The following is a 13,569-nucleotide window of genomic DNA, read 5'->3' as shown; positions in this document are numbered from 1 at the left end:
AATGTGTTTATAATTTTGATTCTAAATATATAAATTTTATTACGTTTAGTATTAATCATCAACGGATACAAGCCTGAGACAAATTACCCGATTTTTATATAGTGGGAAAACATCCCCTTAAGTTGAAATAATTTAAATGTAAACCACACAGTCAGATTAAGCGTATCAGAAAAAACAAGTACATAGGTTTTAAGCTCATATATGCAAAAATCTTCAACTTCGTATTTTTTGCCGGAAGAAAAATATACTAATAGCCTATAGAAGTTAGTTACGTAAGTTAATTTGTAAAGACATCCATTTAGCAAAAGAAAAGTAAAATTTTTATGCAAATAAAAGCTGCATTAACTAAAAAACGATCAGAAATTAAATAAAAAAAACAAGTTTTTTAAACTGAAAGTAAGGAGCGACATTAAAACTTAAAACGAACAGAAATTATTCCGTATATGAAAGGGCTGTCCCCTCCTCAACGCCTCGCTATTTACTATAAATTTTGACTTTTTACAAAAAATTTATTTTAAAAAAAAATAAAAAACTTTCCCTTAAAGAGCGAGGGTTTGAGGAGGGGACAGCCCCTTTCATATACGAAATAATTTCTGTTCTTTTTAAGTTTTAATGTCGCTCCTTAGTTTCAGTTTAAAAAACTTGTTTTTTTTATTTAATCTATATAATAGAGGCGAAAATGGGGATGATTTTTTGACTAGTTAAATAATTTCTTAGACCACACTGTTTTTCCATTTACTAAAAATTAAGCAAGAAAAACGGGTTTTAATTTTTATAAAGCAGTGAATACATTTAAATAAACACTTAATTAAACAAAAATACTCCAAATATTTCGGCCCCACGTCCGGGGGCCTTTCTCAACTGAAAAAAATAAAAGAAAAAAATGAAACAAAATATGTTCTTTTTAAAAAAATTAACTTATATCAAAATAAACAGAAAAAACACACAAAAAAACAACAAAATAAAAAATATAAATAAGTAGGAAAAAAAAACTCACATATTAAATAAACACGTACATTCACTGGCGTATAAACAAAATCGAATGTGTATATTGATTCAAACACGCCTCCTCACAGTATATAAATGGAAATCTATCAAAAAATGAAGAATATACTTATACTTAAACCAAAACAATAACGGTCAGCTAACCCCCAACCCATAATTAAATCTCACAAGTTCATCAACCAATGTTTGAATTATAAATTGAACGGATTCGTTTGTTTGCAAGCTTAGCTGCAGTTCGTTTACTTTTACTGACATTTAACCTATTCTGACTTTTGTTCTCAATGTCATCTTTCGTTTCAGAATTATTATTAAAAACAGTACTGGTTGAAAATCTTACATGATTTTTAATTAAACTATTATAAATTGAATTTATTCTAAATTCCCCTTCATCTCTATTGATACTAATACCCCTATATATTATCTTTTTTATTTCTATAATTTCCCTGAAGCTTTGTAAAAGTCCTACAGACGTATCCACTATTTTTGTTTGATCAAATAAAATAATGTGATTAGGAAAATTATAAAGATGTTCTGCAACAGCTGACTCAAACGTGTCCGGTGTTTTATTTTGTTTTAGAGAGCAATATATGGCATTCTTATGTTGCTGTAGCCTATTTTCTAAGATCTGTTGTGTTCTTCCCACATAAAATTTACCATAAGAGCATGGACTTTTGTATACTCCCTTTTGCAAATTTCTCGGTACCTTGTCTTTCCCTTTATTTAACAAAGAGCTTATAGTTTGTCCTGATTTAAATGTTGTATTTATATTATGTTTTTTTAATTCTCTTCTTAATTTTTGTGACAATATTGGGATAAAAGCCAAAGTTATGTGATGTGTTTCTTGATTTGACCCATCTTCTTTTTTCATCAGCTTTTTTTCCTTTTTTCAATTATTTGAGAAATCATATTTTCTGGAGAGCCATTACCTACTAGAATATCCTTAATAAAAATTAGTTTATTGCTTATTTATTCTGGTGATGCTAATTTTAATACCCTATCAACTAAAAAAATAACCACGCCCCTTTTTATCTGGATCAGATGATTTGATGCAAAAGACAAGTAACGGTTTTTATTAGTCGGTTTACGGTAAATTGAAAACACTAGTTCGTTTTCATTTCTATGGATCAAAATATCTAGAAACGGTAACTTATTCTATGTTTCCTTTTCAATTGTAAAAATTAATTCTCCTCCCAGATTATTTAAATGTCCCAAAAAACGTTCAATTTGTGATTTCCCATAATTCCAAATAACTAAAAAATCATCCATATATCTGCCCCAGAATTTATGTTTAAAAAACAATGTTTCTATAGATATATTTTCTACATACTCTACATAAATATTTGCTAACAATGGACTTAAAGGCCCTCCCATTGCCAATCCCCTAATTTTATGATAAAAATTATCTCTAAACGTGAAGTAATTAGTATACCTGCTAGTTATTTTAACTAAACTTAATATAGTTTCCAGTTCGATTTCCGAAGATAATTCTTCTATCTCATTTTTATGGCCCTCAAGTGTTTCGGATAAAATACTAAACGATTTATCAAAAGGAATATACGTATACATTGATTTTATATCAAAACTAAACAATCTAGATTCTCCTGATATTTCTTTTATCTTTATCTTTTAAGAATTCCTAGCTTTTTATATACGAATCTTGGAGATATAATAAAGGTTTAAGTGTCATTGCTACCCATTTCTCAATTTTTACAGTTGATTAATTGGTTTTTTAAACTATAATTCTTAAAGGGATACTTGTTTTATTTATTAATTAAAAAAAACTGTCCTAAAAATAATTTTTTAAAATAAAATTAAAGCAAATTCTAAACTTCAGCTCAGGAGATAAAAATACCTGTTAAAATTCAAACTAAAAACGACCAAAAATTCCTATTAAAGAATAAATGCAACCCGAAACGAACAGAAACTAAATAAAAAATCATAGCAAAAAAAATACAACAATTAATAATATAAATGAATAAATAGATCTTAAAGCGATTAATGATTAGATTGAATTTGAAAATCAAGCTTAAAAAGAAAACAAATATTTTGATATTAAAGTATAAATGAAACTTAAAACTAACATAAATTAAATAACAATCAATTTGAACAAACATACAATATATATTAATGTAAATGAATAAATAAATCTTAAAACGAGTGAAACTTCAATTGAATATGCGAATCAAGTTTGAATCGAATAAAAATAACTACAAACAAGAGTTTGGGTATCGCCTCACTGCAGAAGCCTAAGACCTACTGCGTCATTGGCGCTTTACTGAAAACGAATTATATTACAAATGTTTTCTTTTCTACTTAATATTTTAAATAAATTATAAGTTGAATTTTAACAGGTATGTGTATCTCATGAGGGTAAGTTTAAAATTTCCTTTACTTTTCTTAGAAAAAATTATTTTTCGGACAGTTTTTTAAATTAATTTTTTTTCGTTTTTGATTGCAAAAAGTTTCAAGTTTTTATGGCATGGGGGGGGGGGGGTTCTTAATTTCTGTTTATTATTTAATTTGAAAAAAGGATATATAACTTTAATTTTAAATTTAATGAGGATTTTTTAAAAGTCTATACGATTACCCCGTTGATAAAAACCTTATATATGAACAATAGACAGCTGGCATAACTTGTGGACAGCTATTGAGAACAATGAATTAATTGAAAAAATAGCTCCAATAAGAGTGGTTCGACCATTCCACTTGGTGACACAAAGGGATCACGACTCTTTGGAATTGACCTTAATAGGATCTTGTGTGCCAAAACAGTTTTACATCTCTCTCAGAGTATGTATTTTAACCTTATAATTGGATAATGATAATAGATTTCATATGTGTTCTTCCCATACAAAACCCCGTCCCATAAGTTAAATACCACCTTTAATAAGTTATGCCCCAGGGAATAACTTACAACGCCTACCCCCGGGCCCTGGTGGGCTGTGTCGACACCGGAGTTTTTTGTTATCAGAACTTTGAACTATTTTAAAAAAATGTATATGTCAAAATTTTTACCTGATGCATTTAGGGCGTGGAAGAGGGGGGGGCTAGTCACCCTCCAATCTCTTTTGACTCTTAAAAACTCATGTTATTCAGATTAGCGTAAACCCCCATTTCATCTTCCTATCACTATACATTTTGGAAGGCTTCTTTTTAATGATTTCAAACTACTTTTTTCCACAATACGTTCCTAAATTTTGATAATTTAGACTTGAGTGCATCCCTATACATATTTCTTACGACTATAAATTTCAAAAACCTTACCTTTACTAATTACAAAACAATTTTTTCCATTAATTCCAAACAAATTGTTTTTATTTTTTAAATTATGTTTTTATTTAAAATAATATAATTATTATAAAAGTGTATCAATCGATTTCAATTGAATCGACCGTTCAAAAATCGAAGTTTTATTAATTCTTTTCATTGCTACAAATACAGCATGTCTAGTAATTCGAATTTTATTAACACGACCAATACAGTTTTTTTTTTATTATGAGAAGGAGAGCACTCAGTGTCTTTTTGTTGAATTATTATAAATGAACTTCATTAAAATGATCACCAGTATATCTGAAGAAAGCAAGGTTTAAAGCGAGAAAGGCTGTCATGGACAGAATTTATCAAATTTTGTAATTACTAGTATGTACTTGAATATATATATATATATATATATATATATATATATATATATATATATATATATATATATATATATATATATATATATATATATATATATATATATATCATATATATGGATATATGGATATCACTAGTATGGACAGAATATATATATATATATATATATATATATATATATATATATATATATATATATATATATATATATATATATATATCACGAATTAATTAGCGAATTAATTTGACGCTATCCAGAATTAATTATCTAATTTGAAAAATTAAGAGGAACAAGATGTTGAATGACGTCCTGACAAGCAAGTCTATTCTGGCTGCAAACCTGGCGTATTTAATGACGTCATCTCATGCACATAAATGACGTCGTCTAATGCTTATAAGCGACGGTTTCTAGTAATTTTTATCATTATTTTATATTCTTCCAAGCAAAATAGATATAATGTCAGCTCAACTTCATAAAGAAATGACAAATTTTCTGAACAAAAAAGATACAAGGCTTTCTGTTGAAGAGAAGAGCACAGTAGTGAAGAAAAGGAATGTCTCTGAATCTACAAGACTTTCCAAATTGGAACCTGAGGTTGAAAAGTTACCTTTGGGAAATGACAATTCAGCTCAGATGGACAAAAAGACCATCGAATTTCCAAAAAATAAAACGATGGCTAGAAATAAACTGGATTCATTCAAAAAACTCGAAAGTGAGCTTGGACCAATTGCCAACAAACTGGAAAAACTGTATAGATCTCCAGAAATAAAGAAAGCAGTAAGAGCACGGTGGGAAGTAATGGATTGTATCCGACACACAAACTCACTTACAGAAAAATTAAGAAAATACCAAAGCCAAACTGGGAGAATGGATTCAGATGGAATTTTATCTAGCTTTTACTATAAAATGGTCAAAATAAGTTCAACCATGACCAACTTGGAAAAAGAAGTAAAATTGAACCAACAGATAGAGCCCAAATCAACGGAAAACTTATCTCAGTCTGAGAAAGTGTGGCTTGTTGCTAGGAAAGAAAGGACGGATGAGAGAAGAAGCTATGAACCTGAGGATCGTGGATCTCGTCGCCGAAGACATGATTCACAGCATGGTCAATTTCCTGATGAAAGGTACTACCGAGATAGCAGACAACGCTATACAGATGACAGTGATGAGGCCTACCAGGCAATGGCTGCCCGTCAGACCATCACGCCTCATTCTTTTGTCTCCCCCGCTCATAAAGAGGCTGAATCAAGTTCGAGAACTTCAGCTGAAGATAGTTCCAGGCATGAGACTCGCATGACGACTCCTCACTGTAGAGTTTCTATAAGTCAAACTTTGGCCACTTTAACAGTATCAGGGTCGAGAACTTTGAACTTGCAGCCCCAAGTGCTGCTACTGGATAAAGAATTGATCGAGCATTCACTGCCAGATTTTGATACATTACGTGGTTTTCCAGGGCCGCTCATAAGGGACGAGGCAATGACACAGAAGCTAATAAGTTTTTGTAAAGATAAGATTTTTTATCTAAGCAGAATTAGAGGAGGTCCTATTATGGAGTCAAAGACTCTTTTATGGGATCTCTTACATCTGTTGTTAAAATCAAATAAGCAATACCCAGAAAATTAGAAAATTAGCAGACTTCTGAGCGGTAAAGAGCCTGAAGGTATCTATCCTGAAGAGACTGAAGATAGGAAATCGCTGGATTTCAATTTTTTTAAATATTTTCTCCAAGTGGGGAAGAGAAAAGACGCTCTAGACTACGCTATTGAATGTAGCTCTTGGGGCGAGGCCTATGAGGTTGCTTTCTCGATGGACGAACAAGCAGTGAAAAAAGTGAGGAGAGCGTACGAATTATCACTGTCTTTGTCTTCCTTTAAGACATTTTCTCAGCTGCATTCTGGACGACAACCGGTTGCATGCTCTATTTTAAGTAATTTTAATTGGCGAAAATACCTGGCTGAGATATTATCTAACCCGTCCAGGACCCCAGGATTAGATAAAGCTGCGATTGTTGCTATGGGTGATTCCTTGAAGCACCGAGGAGACAGTTATGCTGCCCACTTTTGCTTCCTAGTTGCTGGAGTGGAGTTTGGAACCCCGCTGATGATGCTCATTGGGGCCACAAGGGAAGAAATGCTCCACCCATCTAAACTGCTAGAATTTATTCATATGACAGAAATCTATGAATACGCCATGTCTCTTGCTTTTCATAATTACTCGATTAGATTTCTCCAAGCATACAAGATCAAATACGCATTGGCTTTGGTCAACCATGGCTTGTACGCTGAGAGCTATAAATACTGTCAGAGTATTTGGAGTTGTTTAAGGACTTCATATAAACGAGATGATTTACAGCTTGCAAGGAATGTTTTGGAACTGGGACAAAAACTAATGCTCCTAGATCAAAATAATGAAGACGGCCAAAGAACTGATTGGATTACTGAAGCGTCAGGCATTATTTGGTCTTTCAATGTCAATATAAGCCAATATAAACCAGAAGCTGAAAAAAAAATGTCAAATCAGATGGAACAATCTCTTTTAGAGCCAATCAAGAGCGAAAGAGTTAATGAAGAGGTTCAGCAAAAGGTTTCCCTTGGAATTGAAACCATGAATAATAATCCTCAAAGTCAACAAGACATTCGCAGCTTGCATGGCCCGGAAGGTGCAGCTACCTTGCCTCAGAAAGTTGTTCATTGCCAAGACCTGGAAGGAGCAGCTTATTCGACTCGTCCTGCTCAGCATTCCGCAAAAGAATTTGAATCTCTTTCAAGAGCAGAAAAGACCTCATTTAACTCGAGTGCAATTGCTGGACCATCTCTTCAAAGGGGTCCCGCAGTATACGCGAATGAGCACTGCGCCATAGTTTCTAGGTGTGAAACTAGGGCTGTGAAAAATCTTACTGAAGACTTCGCCGCTCATAAAGACGCTGATTCGAAAGCTTCGCCCAGTTCAAATAGTGGCCCAGAAAAAGAGACAGATAAAGCAAACTTTTTCAAAAATATAATAAAAAAATTTACTTCAATATTTAAGAACAAAAATGTATACTTACCAGACGATCTTAAACCGAAATACAAATATCATCCAGAAAAGAAAAGGTGGGTAGACGTTGAAAATCCAGACGAGGAGACGAAAGCCCCAGCTCTTCCACCTTGTCAAACTTCTGAAGGTCAACCCATGCCTGCTCAAAAACCTGCACCTGGACGTAGACATCCTTTGATAAATAAGTCAAAGACTATAAAAAGAACTCCTCTAGAGCCAAGGAGTTCAAACCTTACACCTGGAGTAAGTACCCCCAAAGTACCAAAGAAGGATAAACATGAAGGAGGAATTGAATTCACGCCAGAATTGCTCAATTCAGTTGAAATTGCTGATTTTCCACGCTAGAATGAAGAAGTGTTAGTTTTGCGTGTGCTAAGAAACATAGAAATGAGAAAATGAATTCGCGCCTGAATATCCTAACCACCCTGGAATAAAATGAAGTTATTTTGGCGTCTGTGAAAGATAAACAGTAAAGAGGAATGGAATTCTTGCCAGAAAAAAAACCGTGTGAGTGACGTCACATTTATATGCAATGAAGGGGCAAATATTGCACAAATTTTTTCGAGGGACAATCGTATCGTTTTAGTAAATATTACGCATGCAGAATTACAAAATGACAAGTGACTCTGAACGACTAAAGAAAAAGCCTTGGAACAAGAAACAGCAAAAATCACATTGAACTGCAAACGAAAATGATGCACAACAAAATCGGCGGTTAGAAGACAAAGTAAAATTTCATTCGAATGAAAGAACATGTTGGTTTAGCGTGTGTGAGTGAAGGATAAACAGGAAGGGGGAATTGGTTGTAGTATCTATGACACTTGCAAAATTACACAAGATAACCAAAGACGCTGAACAGTTAAAGAAAAAGACATGCAACAAGAAACAGCAAAAATCACATTGAGTTGTAAGAGAAAAGCGTGACTTAAAACTAAAGAATAACGCGATGATTATGCTATTGCGTAATTTAGGTATTTCAGAAATTACAATTGCATAAGGAACGTCTTGTTTTAACGTCTCTAAAGAATAAATAGGAAGGAATACTAGAAGTCACACCAGAATTTCTTAATTAGACTTAAATTGTTAATTTTTCACCCTATGACTTGAAATTATATAATAAAACGTTAATGGATTTCGCAATTTAGATCTTTCAATGGCAATGGAACATTCCTGGTTGTTGTATGGTAACGCAATTAAAGCAGAAATACAACGATTGGAGAAAAGGTTGGAAAGAACTTTTTTTGTCATCTATTAAGTCATGCGAAAATGCATATGGTTTTGAATGACTCCAAACAGTTAAACAAAAGACATGGAAAATGTCTGAGGTAATGATGTACGGAAACAAAGTGCAACGAGATTTGCGGCTAGAAGATGTGTAACAACAAGCATGACAATGAATTTGAAATGAAAATAATGGACATAGAAATTCTCGGATCGAAGAAAAGCGACAGTGTTGATCATATAGGATCGTAAATGAAATCTGCGGTTAGAAGAGAAGCATCAGTGAGAATCACTATGACTCCCAAGAGAAAACAAATCCTATAAAATGGATGATTCGTTCATGCATTAACAAAAAGTGAATTCACGCCAGAATTTCTTAATTCAGTTGAAATTACTGATTTGACACCTCTTGACTTAAAACAATAAGGTGATGATTATGCAACTGCGTAAATAAAACATAAAACACGCGGCAGGCGTATTTGAAATACGCGGCTTCGCGGCAGGATTTTGTATATTGATTCTGATTGTCGCCCGTCTTCTAACTGAGGCTGTTGTCCCAGTGAATCAGCAGCTTGGTTTACATTATACTCCACTTCTCGCATTTTCATGTCACCTTTGGCATAGTTATTTGTGTCTCGTAATATTTCTTCCAAGAGATCCATTAGGTTACGAGAGACCCCATAATTTAAAGGATGTGCAAGACGTTTTAAACAGCTTTATCGGGCCTAAAAATTACGTTGGACTCTTTGAAGGTGATCCAGTTCTGGAAATTATATATTATAGTATGAAGCTCCCCCCCCCCACGGTCTTCAGGGCAAGGGTTATAAGTTATGCATTGGGGGCATATATGGCTTTTATAGCGGAGGACAAATACGGTTTGAACTCGGGGATATTGCAAAAGAATTTTTTTTTACACCAAAATGTTCGTAAAAATCAGCTTAATCACACAAAAAAAATCCCCCCGAATCCCCCTCGCATTAATACCAAAAATCTACATAGAAGTGGTAAATGGAGGAGGGAAATCGGACGTTCTATTTGGACGTATTTTTGGGTTTAAGTGGTCGCTTTCTATCAAATCACGCATGAAGAAACCGAATCCGACGTCAGAAGTATAGTTTTCTGTACCACAGGATCAATTTTTACATTCACAGAACGGGGGGGGAGGTAAAGTACGCAGATAATTATTTGCTTGATTCCTGCGGCTAAAGGATTATTTTTTATAAAAAAAAGTACCATATTTCCAAAAATGAGGTCAAAAGCAGTTTTTTTATTATTTACCTCATTTCCACCTCTAAGGGGCCTGTAATATGAGGGGTTGCTAAGCATTATATCTTGAAAAACCACTTCTTTAATCGAGATCAAAACTTCAGATCAATCAGTTATAAAAAAAAACGTTTAGAACTCAGGTAAATTAATCACAAGAACATTTTCATTTTAAAGCACAACCTAAAGCTAATTCTTCTTCCTGTTCGTCTTCATTATTGTCCTCATCCTGTCTTGCTGCAGTGTTAGTGCATAACGCCCCTTTACACTCCCCGCAGGGCAAACCGTTCTGACGACAGCTGCATCTGAGTAACTCGCACCCGCTGGTGCACTGGCACTGCACCATCTTCAGTAGGTTCTCCGGTGCTGGAAAATTTTTAATTGCTGAAAGCTGATCGGTTTAAAATGTTACTATAATTTTAAAGTTTATTTTCAATACCGAGTACAAAAGAAAATATTTGTTATAAAATTGGTTTTCAGTAAAGCGCCAATGACGCATTAGGTTTTAGACTTTTACACCGAGAGAAGAACGTCATACCCAAACTCTTGTTTGTAGTGATTTTTGTCCGTTTCAAGCTTGATTTGCATATTCCATTTAAGTTCCACTCGTTTTTAGATTTATTTATTAATTTACATTAATATCTATTTTATGTTTGTTTGCATCGATTGTTTATTTAATTTCTGTTCGTTTTAAGTTTCATTTACACTTCAATAGGAAAATATTTTTTTTCGTTTTAAGCTTGATTTTCATATTCAATCTAAACATTACTCGCTTGAAGACCTATTTATTCATTTATATTGTTACTTGTTGCATGTTTTGGCTATGATTGTTTATTTAATTTCTGTTCGTTTTGGGTTTCATTTATTCATTAATAGTAATTTCTGGTCGTTTTGATTTTTAATTTTAAAATGTATTTTTATATTCTGAGCTTAAGTTTAAAATTGCCTATAAATTTATTTTAAAAAGATCCAAATTAGGCGCATAGGGCATCGACGAAGCCTCGGTAAACGTCACGCATTGGGGTTGTAGTGATGTTTGAGCACTGCGTAGATCACGATCGTACGTGCATCTGAGCGTGTTTCTAGGTCTTCCCCTCTGTTGACGCCCACGTGACTGCCATTGTTGAGCCTGGTTTAGGATTCTTGATTCCTCCATCCAAAGGACGTGGCCAAGATAGCTCCATCACTTCTTCTTAATCACTTCAGTAATAAGCGGCTGGCCAGTTCTTCTGCGAACCTCAATGTTGCTGACTCTATGACGCCAACCGATGCCCATCACGCGTCTCAAGCACATATTTTCGAAAGCTGTGAGTCTTTTCTCTGTCCCAACATCTAGCTTCCAGCATTCACTGGCATAGAATAGCACGGACAAGACGTTGTTATTAAGAAGTTGCAGCTTTAGTGCAATCGAGCACTTCTTTGATTTCCATACTGGCTTAATTTTGTTGAAAGCAGCGTTTACCATGCCATTTCTTCTCTTGACCTCATTTTGCACCTCTCCTGTGTAATCAACCCAGCTTCCGAGGTACTTAAATTCATGGACTTGTTCAACTCTACGATTTTTATGCTGTAGCTCAAATGGCGAGCCCGATGTTGCCATTGATTTAGTCTTGTCTATGTTGATCTTTAGACCAACTTTCTCCGCTTTAACACTCACTTTATTAAGGAGCTCCTGGAGTCACTGCTTTGTCAATTCCAGAAGTGCCAAATCATCCGCAAAGTCGAGGTCCGAGAGGATTTTATTTACAATTATTATTCCAAAGTCAGCCGCGTATCTCAACAAATGCCCTTAAAATTAAAAAAAAAAGGATGATAAAACGCATCCATGGCGCACTCCTGACAGAATTTTGAAGTGTCTAGTTATTCCGTTCTCTGCATTTATGCAACATTCAGTATTTTCATAAAAGGCCATGATCAAACTTATTATTTTCTTGGGGACACCATAACACTCTAGAATTTAACAGAGTGTGTCATGGTCCATGAAATCGAAAGCCTTTTTAAAATCAACGAAGAGCATGTATATTTTGTTGGACCATTCATTTGCTTCTTCTATCAGAATCCTGAGCGTGAATATGAGATCTGAACAAGATCTACCTGTCCAAAAGCCATGTTGCTCTTCTCTCAGATACGGATCGAGTGCTTTTTTCAGGTGTTCGAGTATTACAAGCACTACAACCTTACTTGGTACTGATATTAGGTTTACACCTCGCCAGTTATCGCAATTGAGAGCATCACCTTTCTTAAATATCCTAACAACTATCCCTCTGGTCCAGTCACCAGGGACCATTTCGAACTGCCCGACTGTTGTAATCAGCGTTATCCACACTGAGAGGAATTGATCATTTCCGAAGTTATGCAGTCTTCACCAGGTGATCTTCAATTCTTAAGTTTTTTTACTGCAACAAGTATTTCCGCAGATGTTGGAGGATTTTCGTCAATCTTAAGGGTAAGAAAGAGCATAGAAGGGATGCTTTCTCGGTCAGTTGGTCTCGGTCTATTCAAAACCTTTTCGAAGTGGGAAACCCATCTCTCGGCAATTTTCTCAGTTTCGGTGAGAACACTTCCGCTCTCATCTTTGACTTGGTTGAATCTGCTGGTTAGCTTTCCTAGCATTTCATTTGTGAGCCTGTAAACTGCTTTGGAGTTTCTTTTTTTAGCTGCTTCCTCTGCTAGTCTAGCCTTCTCTTCTGCACATCTCCGCTTGTCAGCTTTTGCCGACTTCTTGATTTCTCTGTCCTTCATTCTATATTGGACATTTGTGAAGACCGAAGGTCTGTCGCCGCCAGCAGAGAAAATTTGCTGTCTCAAGTCATTGCGCTCATCAATTAGTTTCCAAGTTTCTTGTGATATCCATCTTTCCTTCGGTTTCTTCTTTATCCTGAGCACATCCCTAGCAACTTGATCGTATGTTGTCTTCATTTCTTGCCATGCTGTTTCAGGACTGTCTGTGCCGTTTTCTATTTCAAGCAGAGCGAATGAGTTCTTCAGCTCCATACAAAATTTTCTTCAGGTTTCTCAGACATGTAACTTATCCACAACATAAAGCTTCGTAGAGTTTGACTTTGCGTTTTTGGGCACTTTCAGCTTAACGTTCAATTTTGATACCATAAGGATGTGGTCCGACTGGGCATCTGCCCCTCTGAAGCCACGTATGTCTAGAAGACTTGTCCGCTATCTCCTTAAGATTAGGAAATGATCTAATTGGTTCTTCGTCCTGCCGTCTGACGAGATCCATGACTGTTTGTGGATGGTTTTATGTTCTAACTGAGTTGTGCCGACCGTAAGATCATTCCTCAGAGAATAATCTACCAGAAGGGCTCCGTTTTCGTTCATTTCACCAAGACCATGTCTCCCTAGGACTTGCGGGCAGTAGTCTCTTTCATCTCCGACCTTTGATTTGAAGT

The sequence above is a fragment of the Artemia sp. Qi Xiang Cuo genome, chromosome 8 (assembly GCF_049724085.1).
Source record: "Artemia sp. Qi Xiang Cuo chromosome 8, ASM4972408v1, whole genome shotgun sequence".
Taxonomy (NCBI): Eukaryota; Metazoa; Arthropoda; class Branchiopoda; order Anostraca; family Artemiidae; genus Artemia; species Artemia sp. Qi Xiang Cuo.
The sequence above is the reverse complement of the archived record's forward strand: the minus strand, read 5'-3'. Positions refer to the sequence as shown.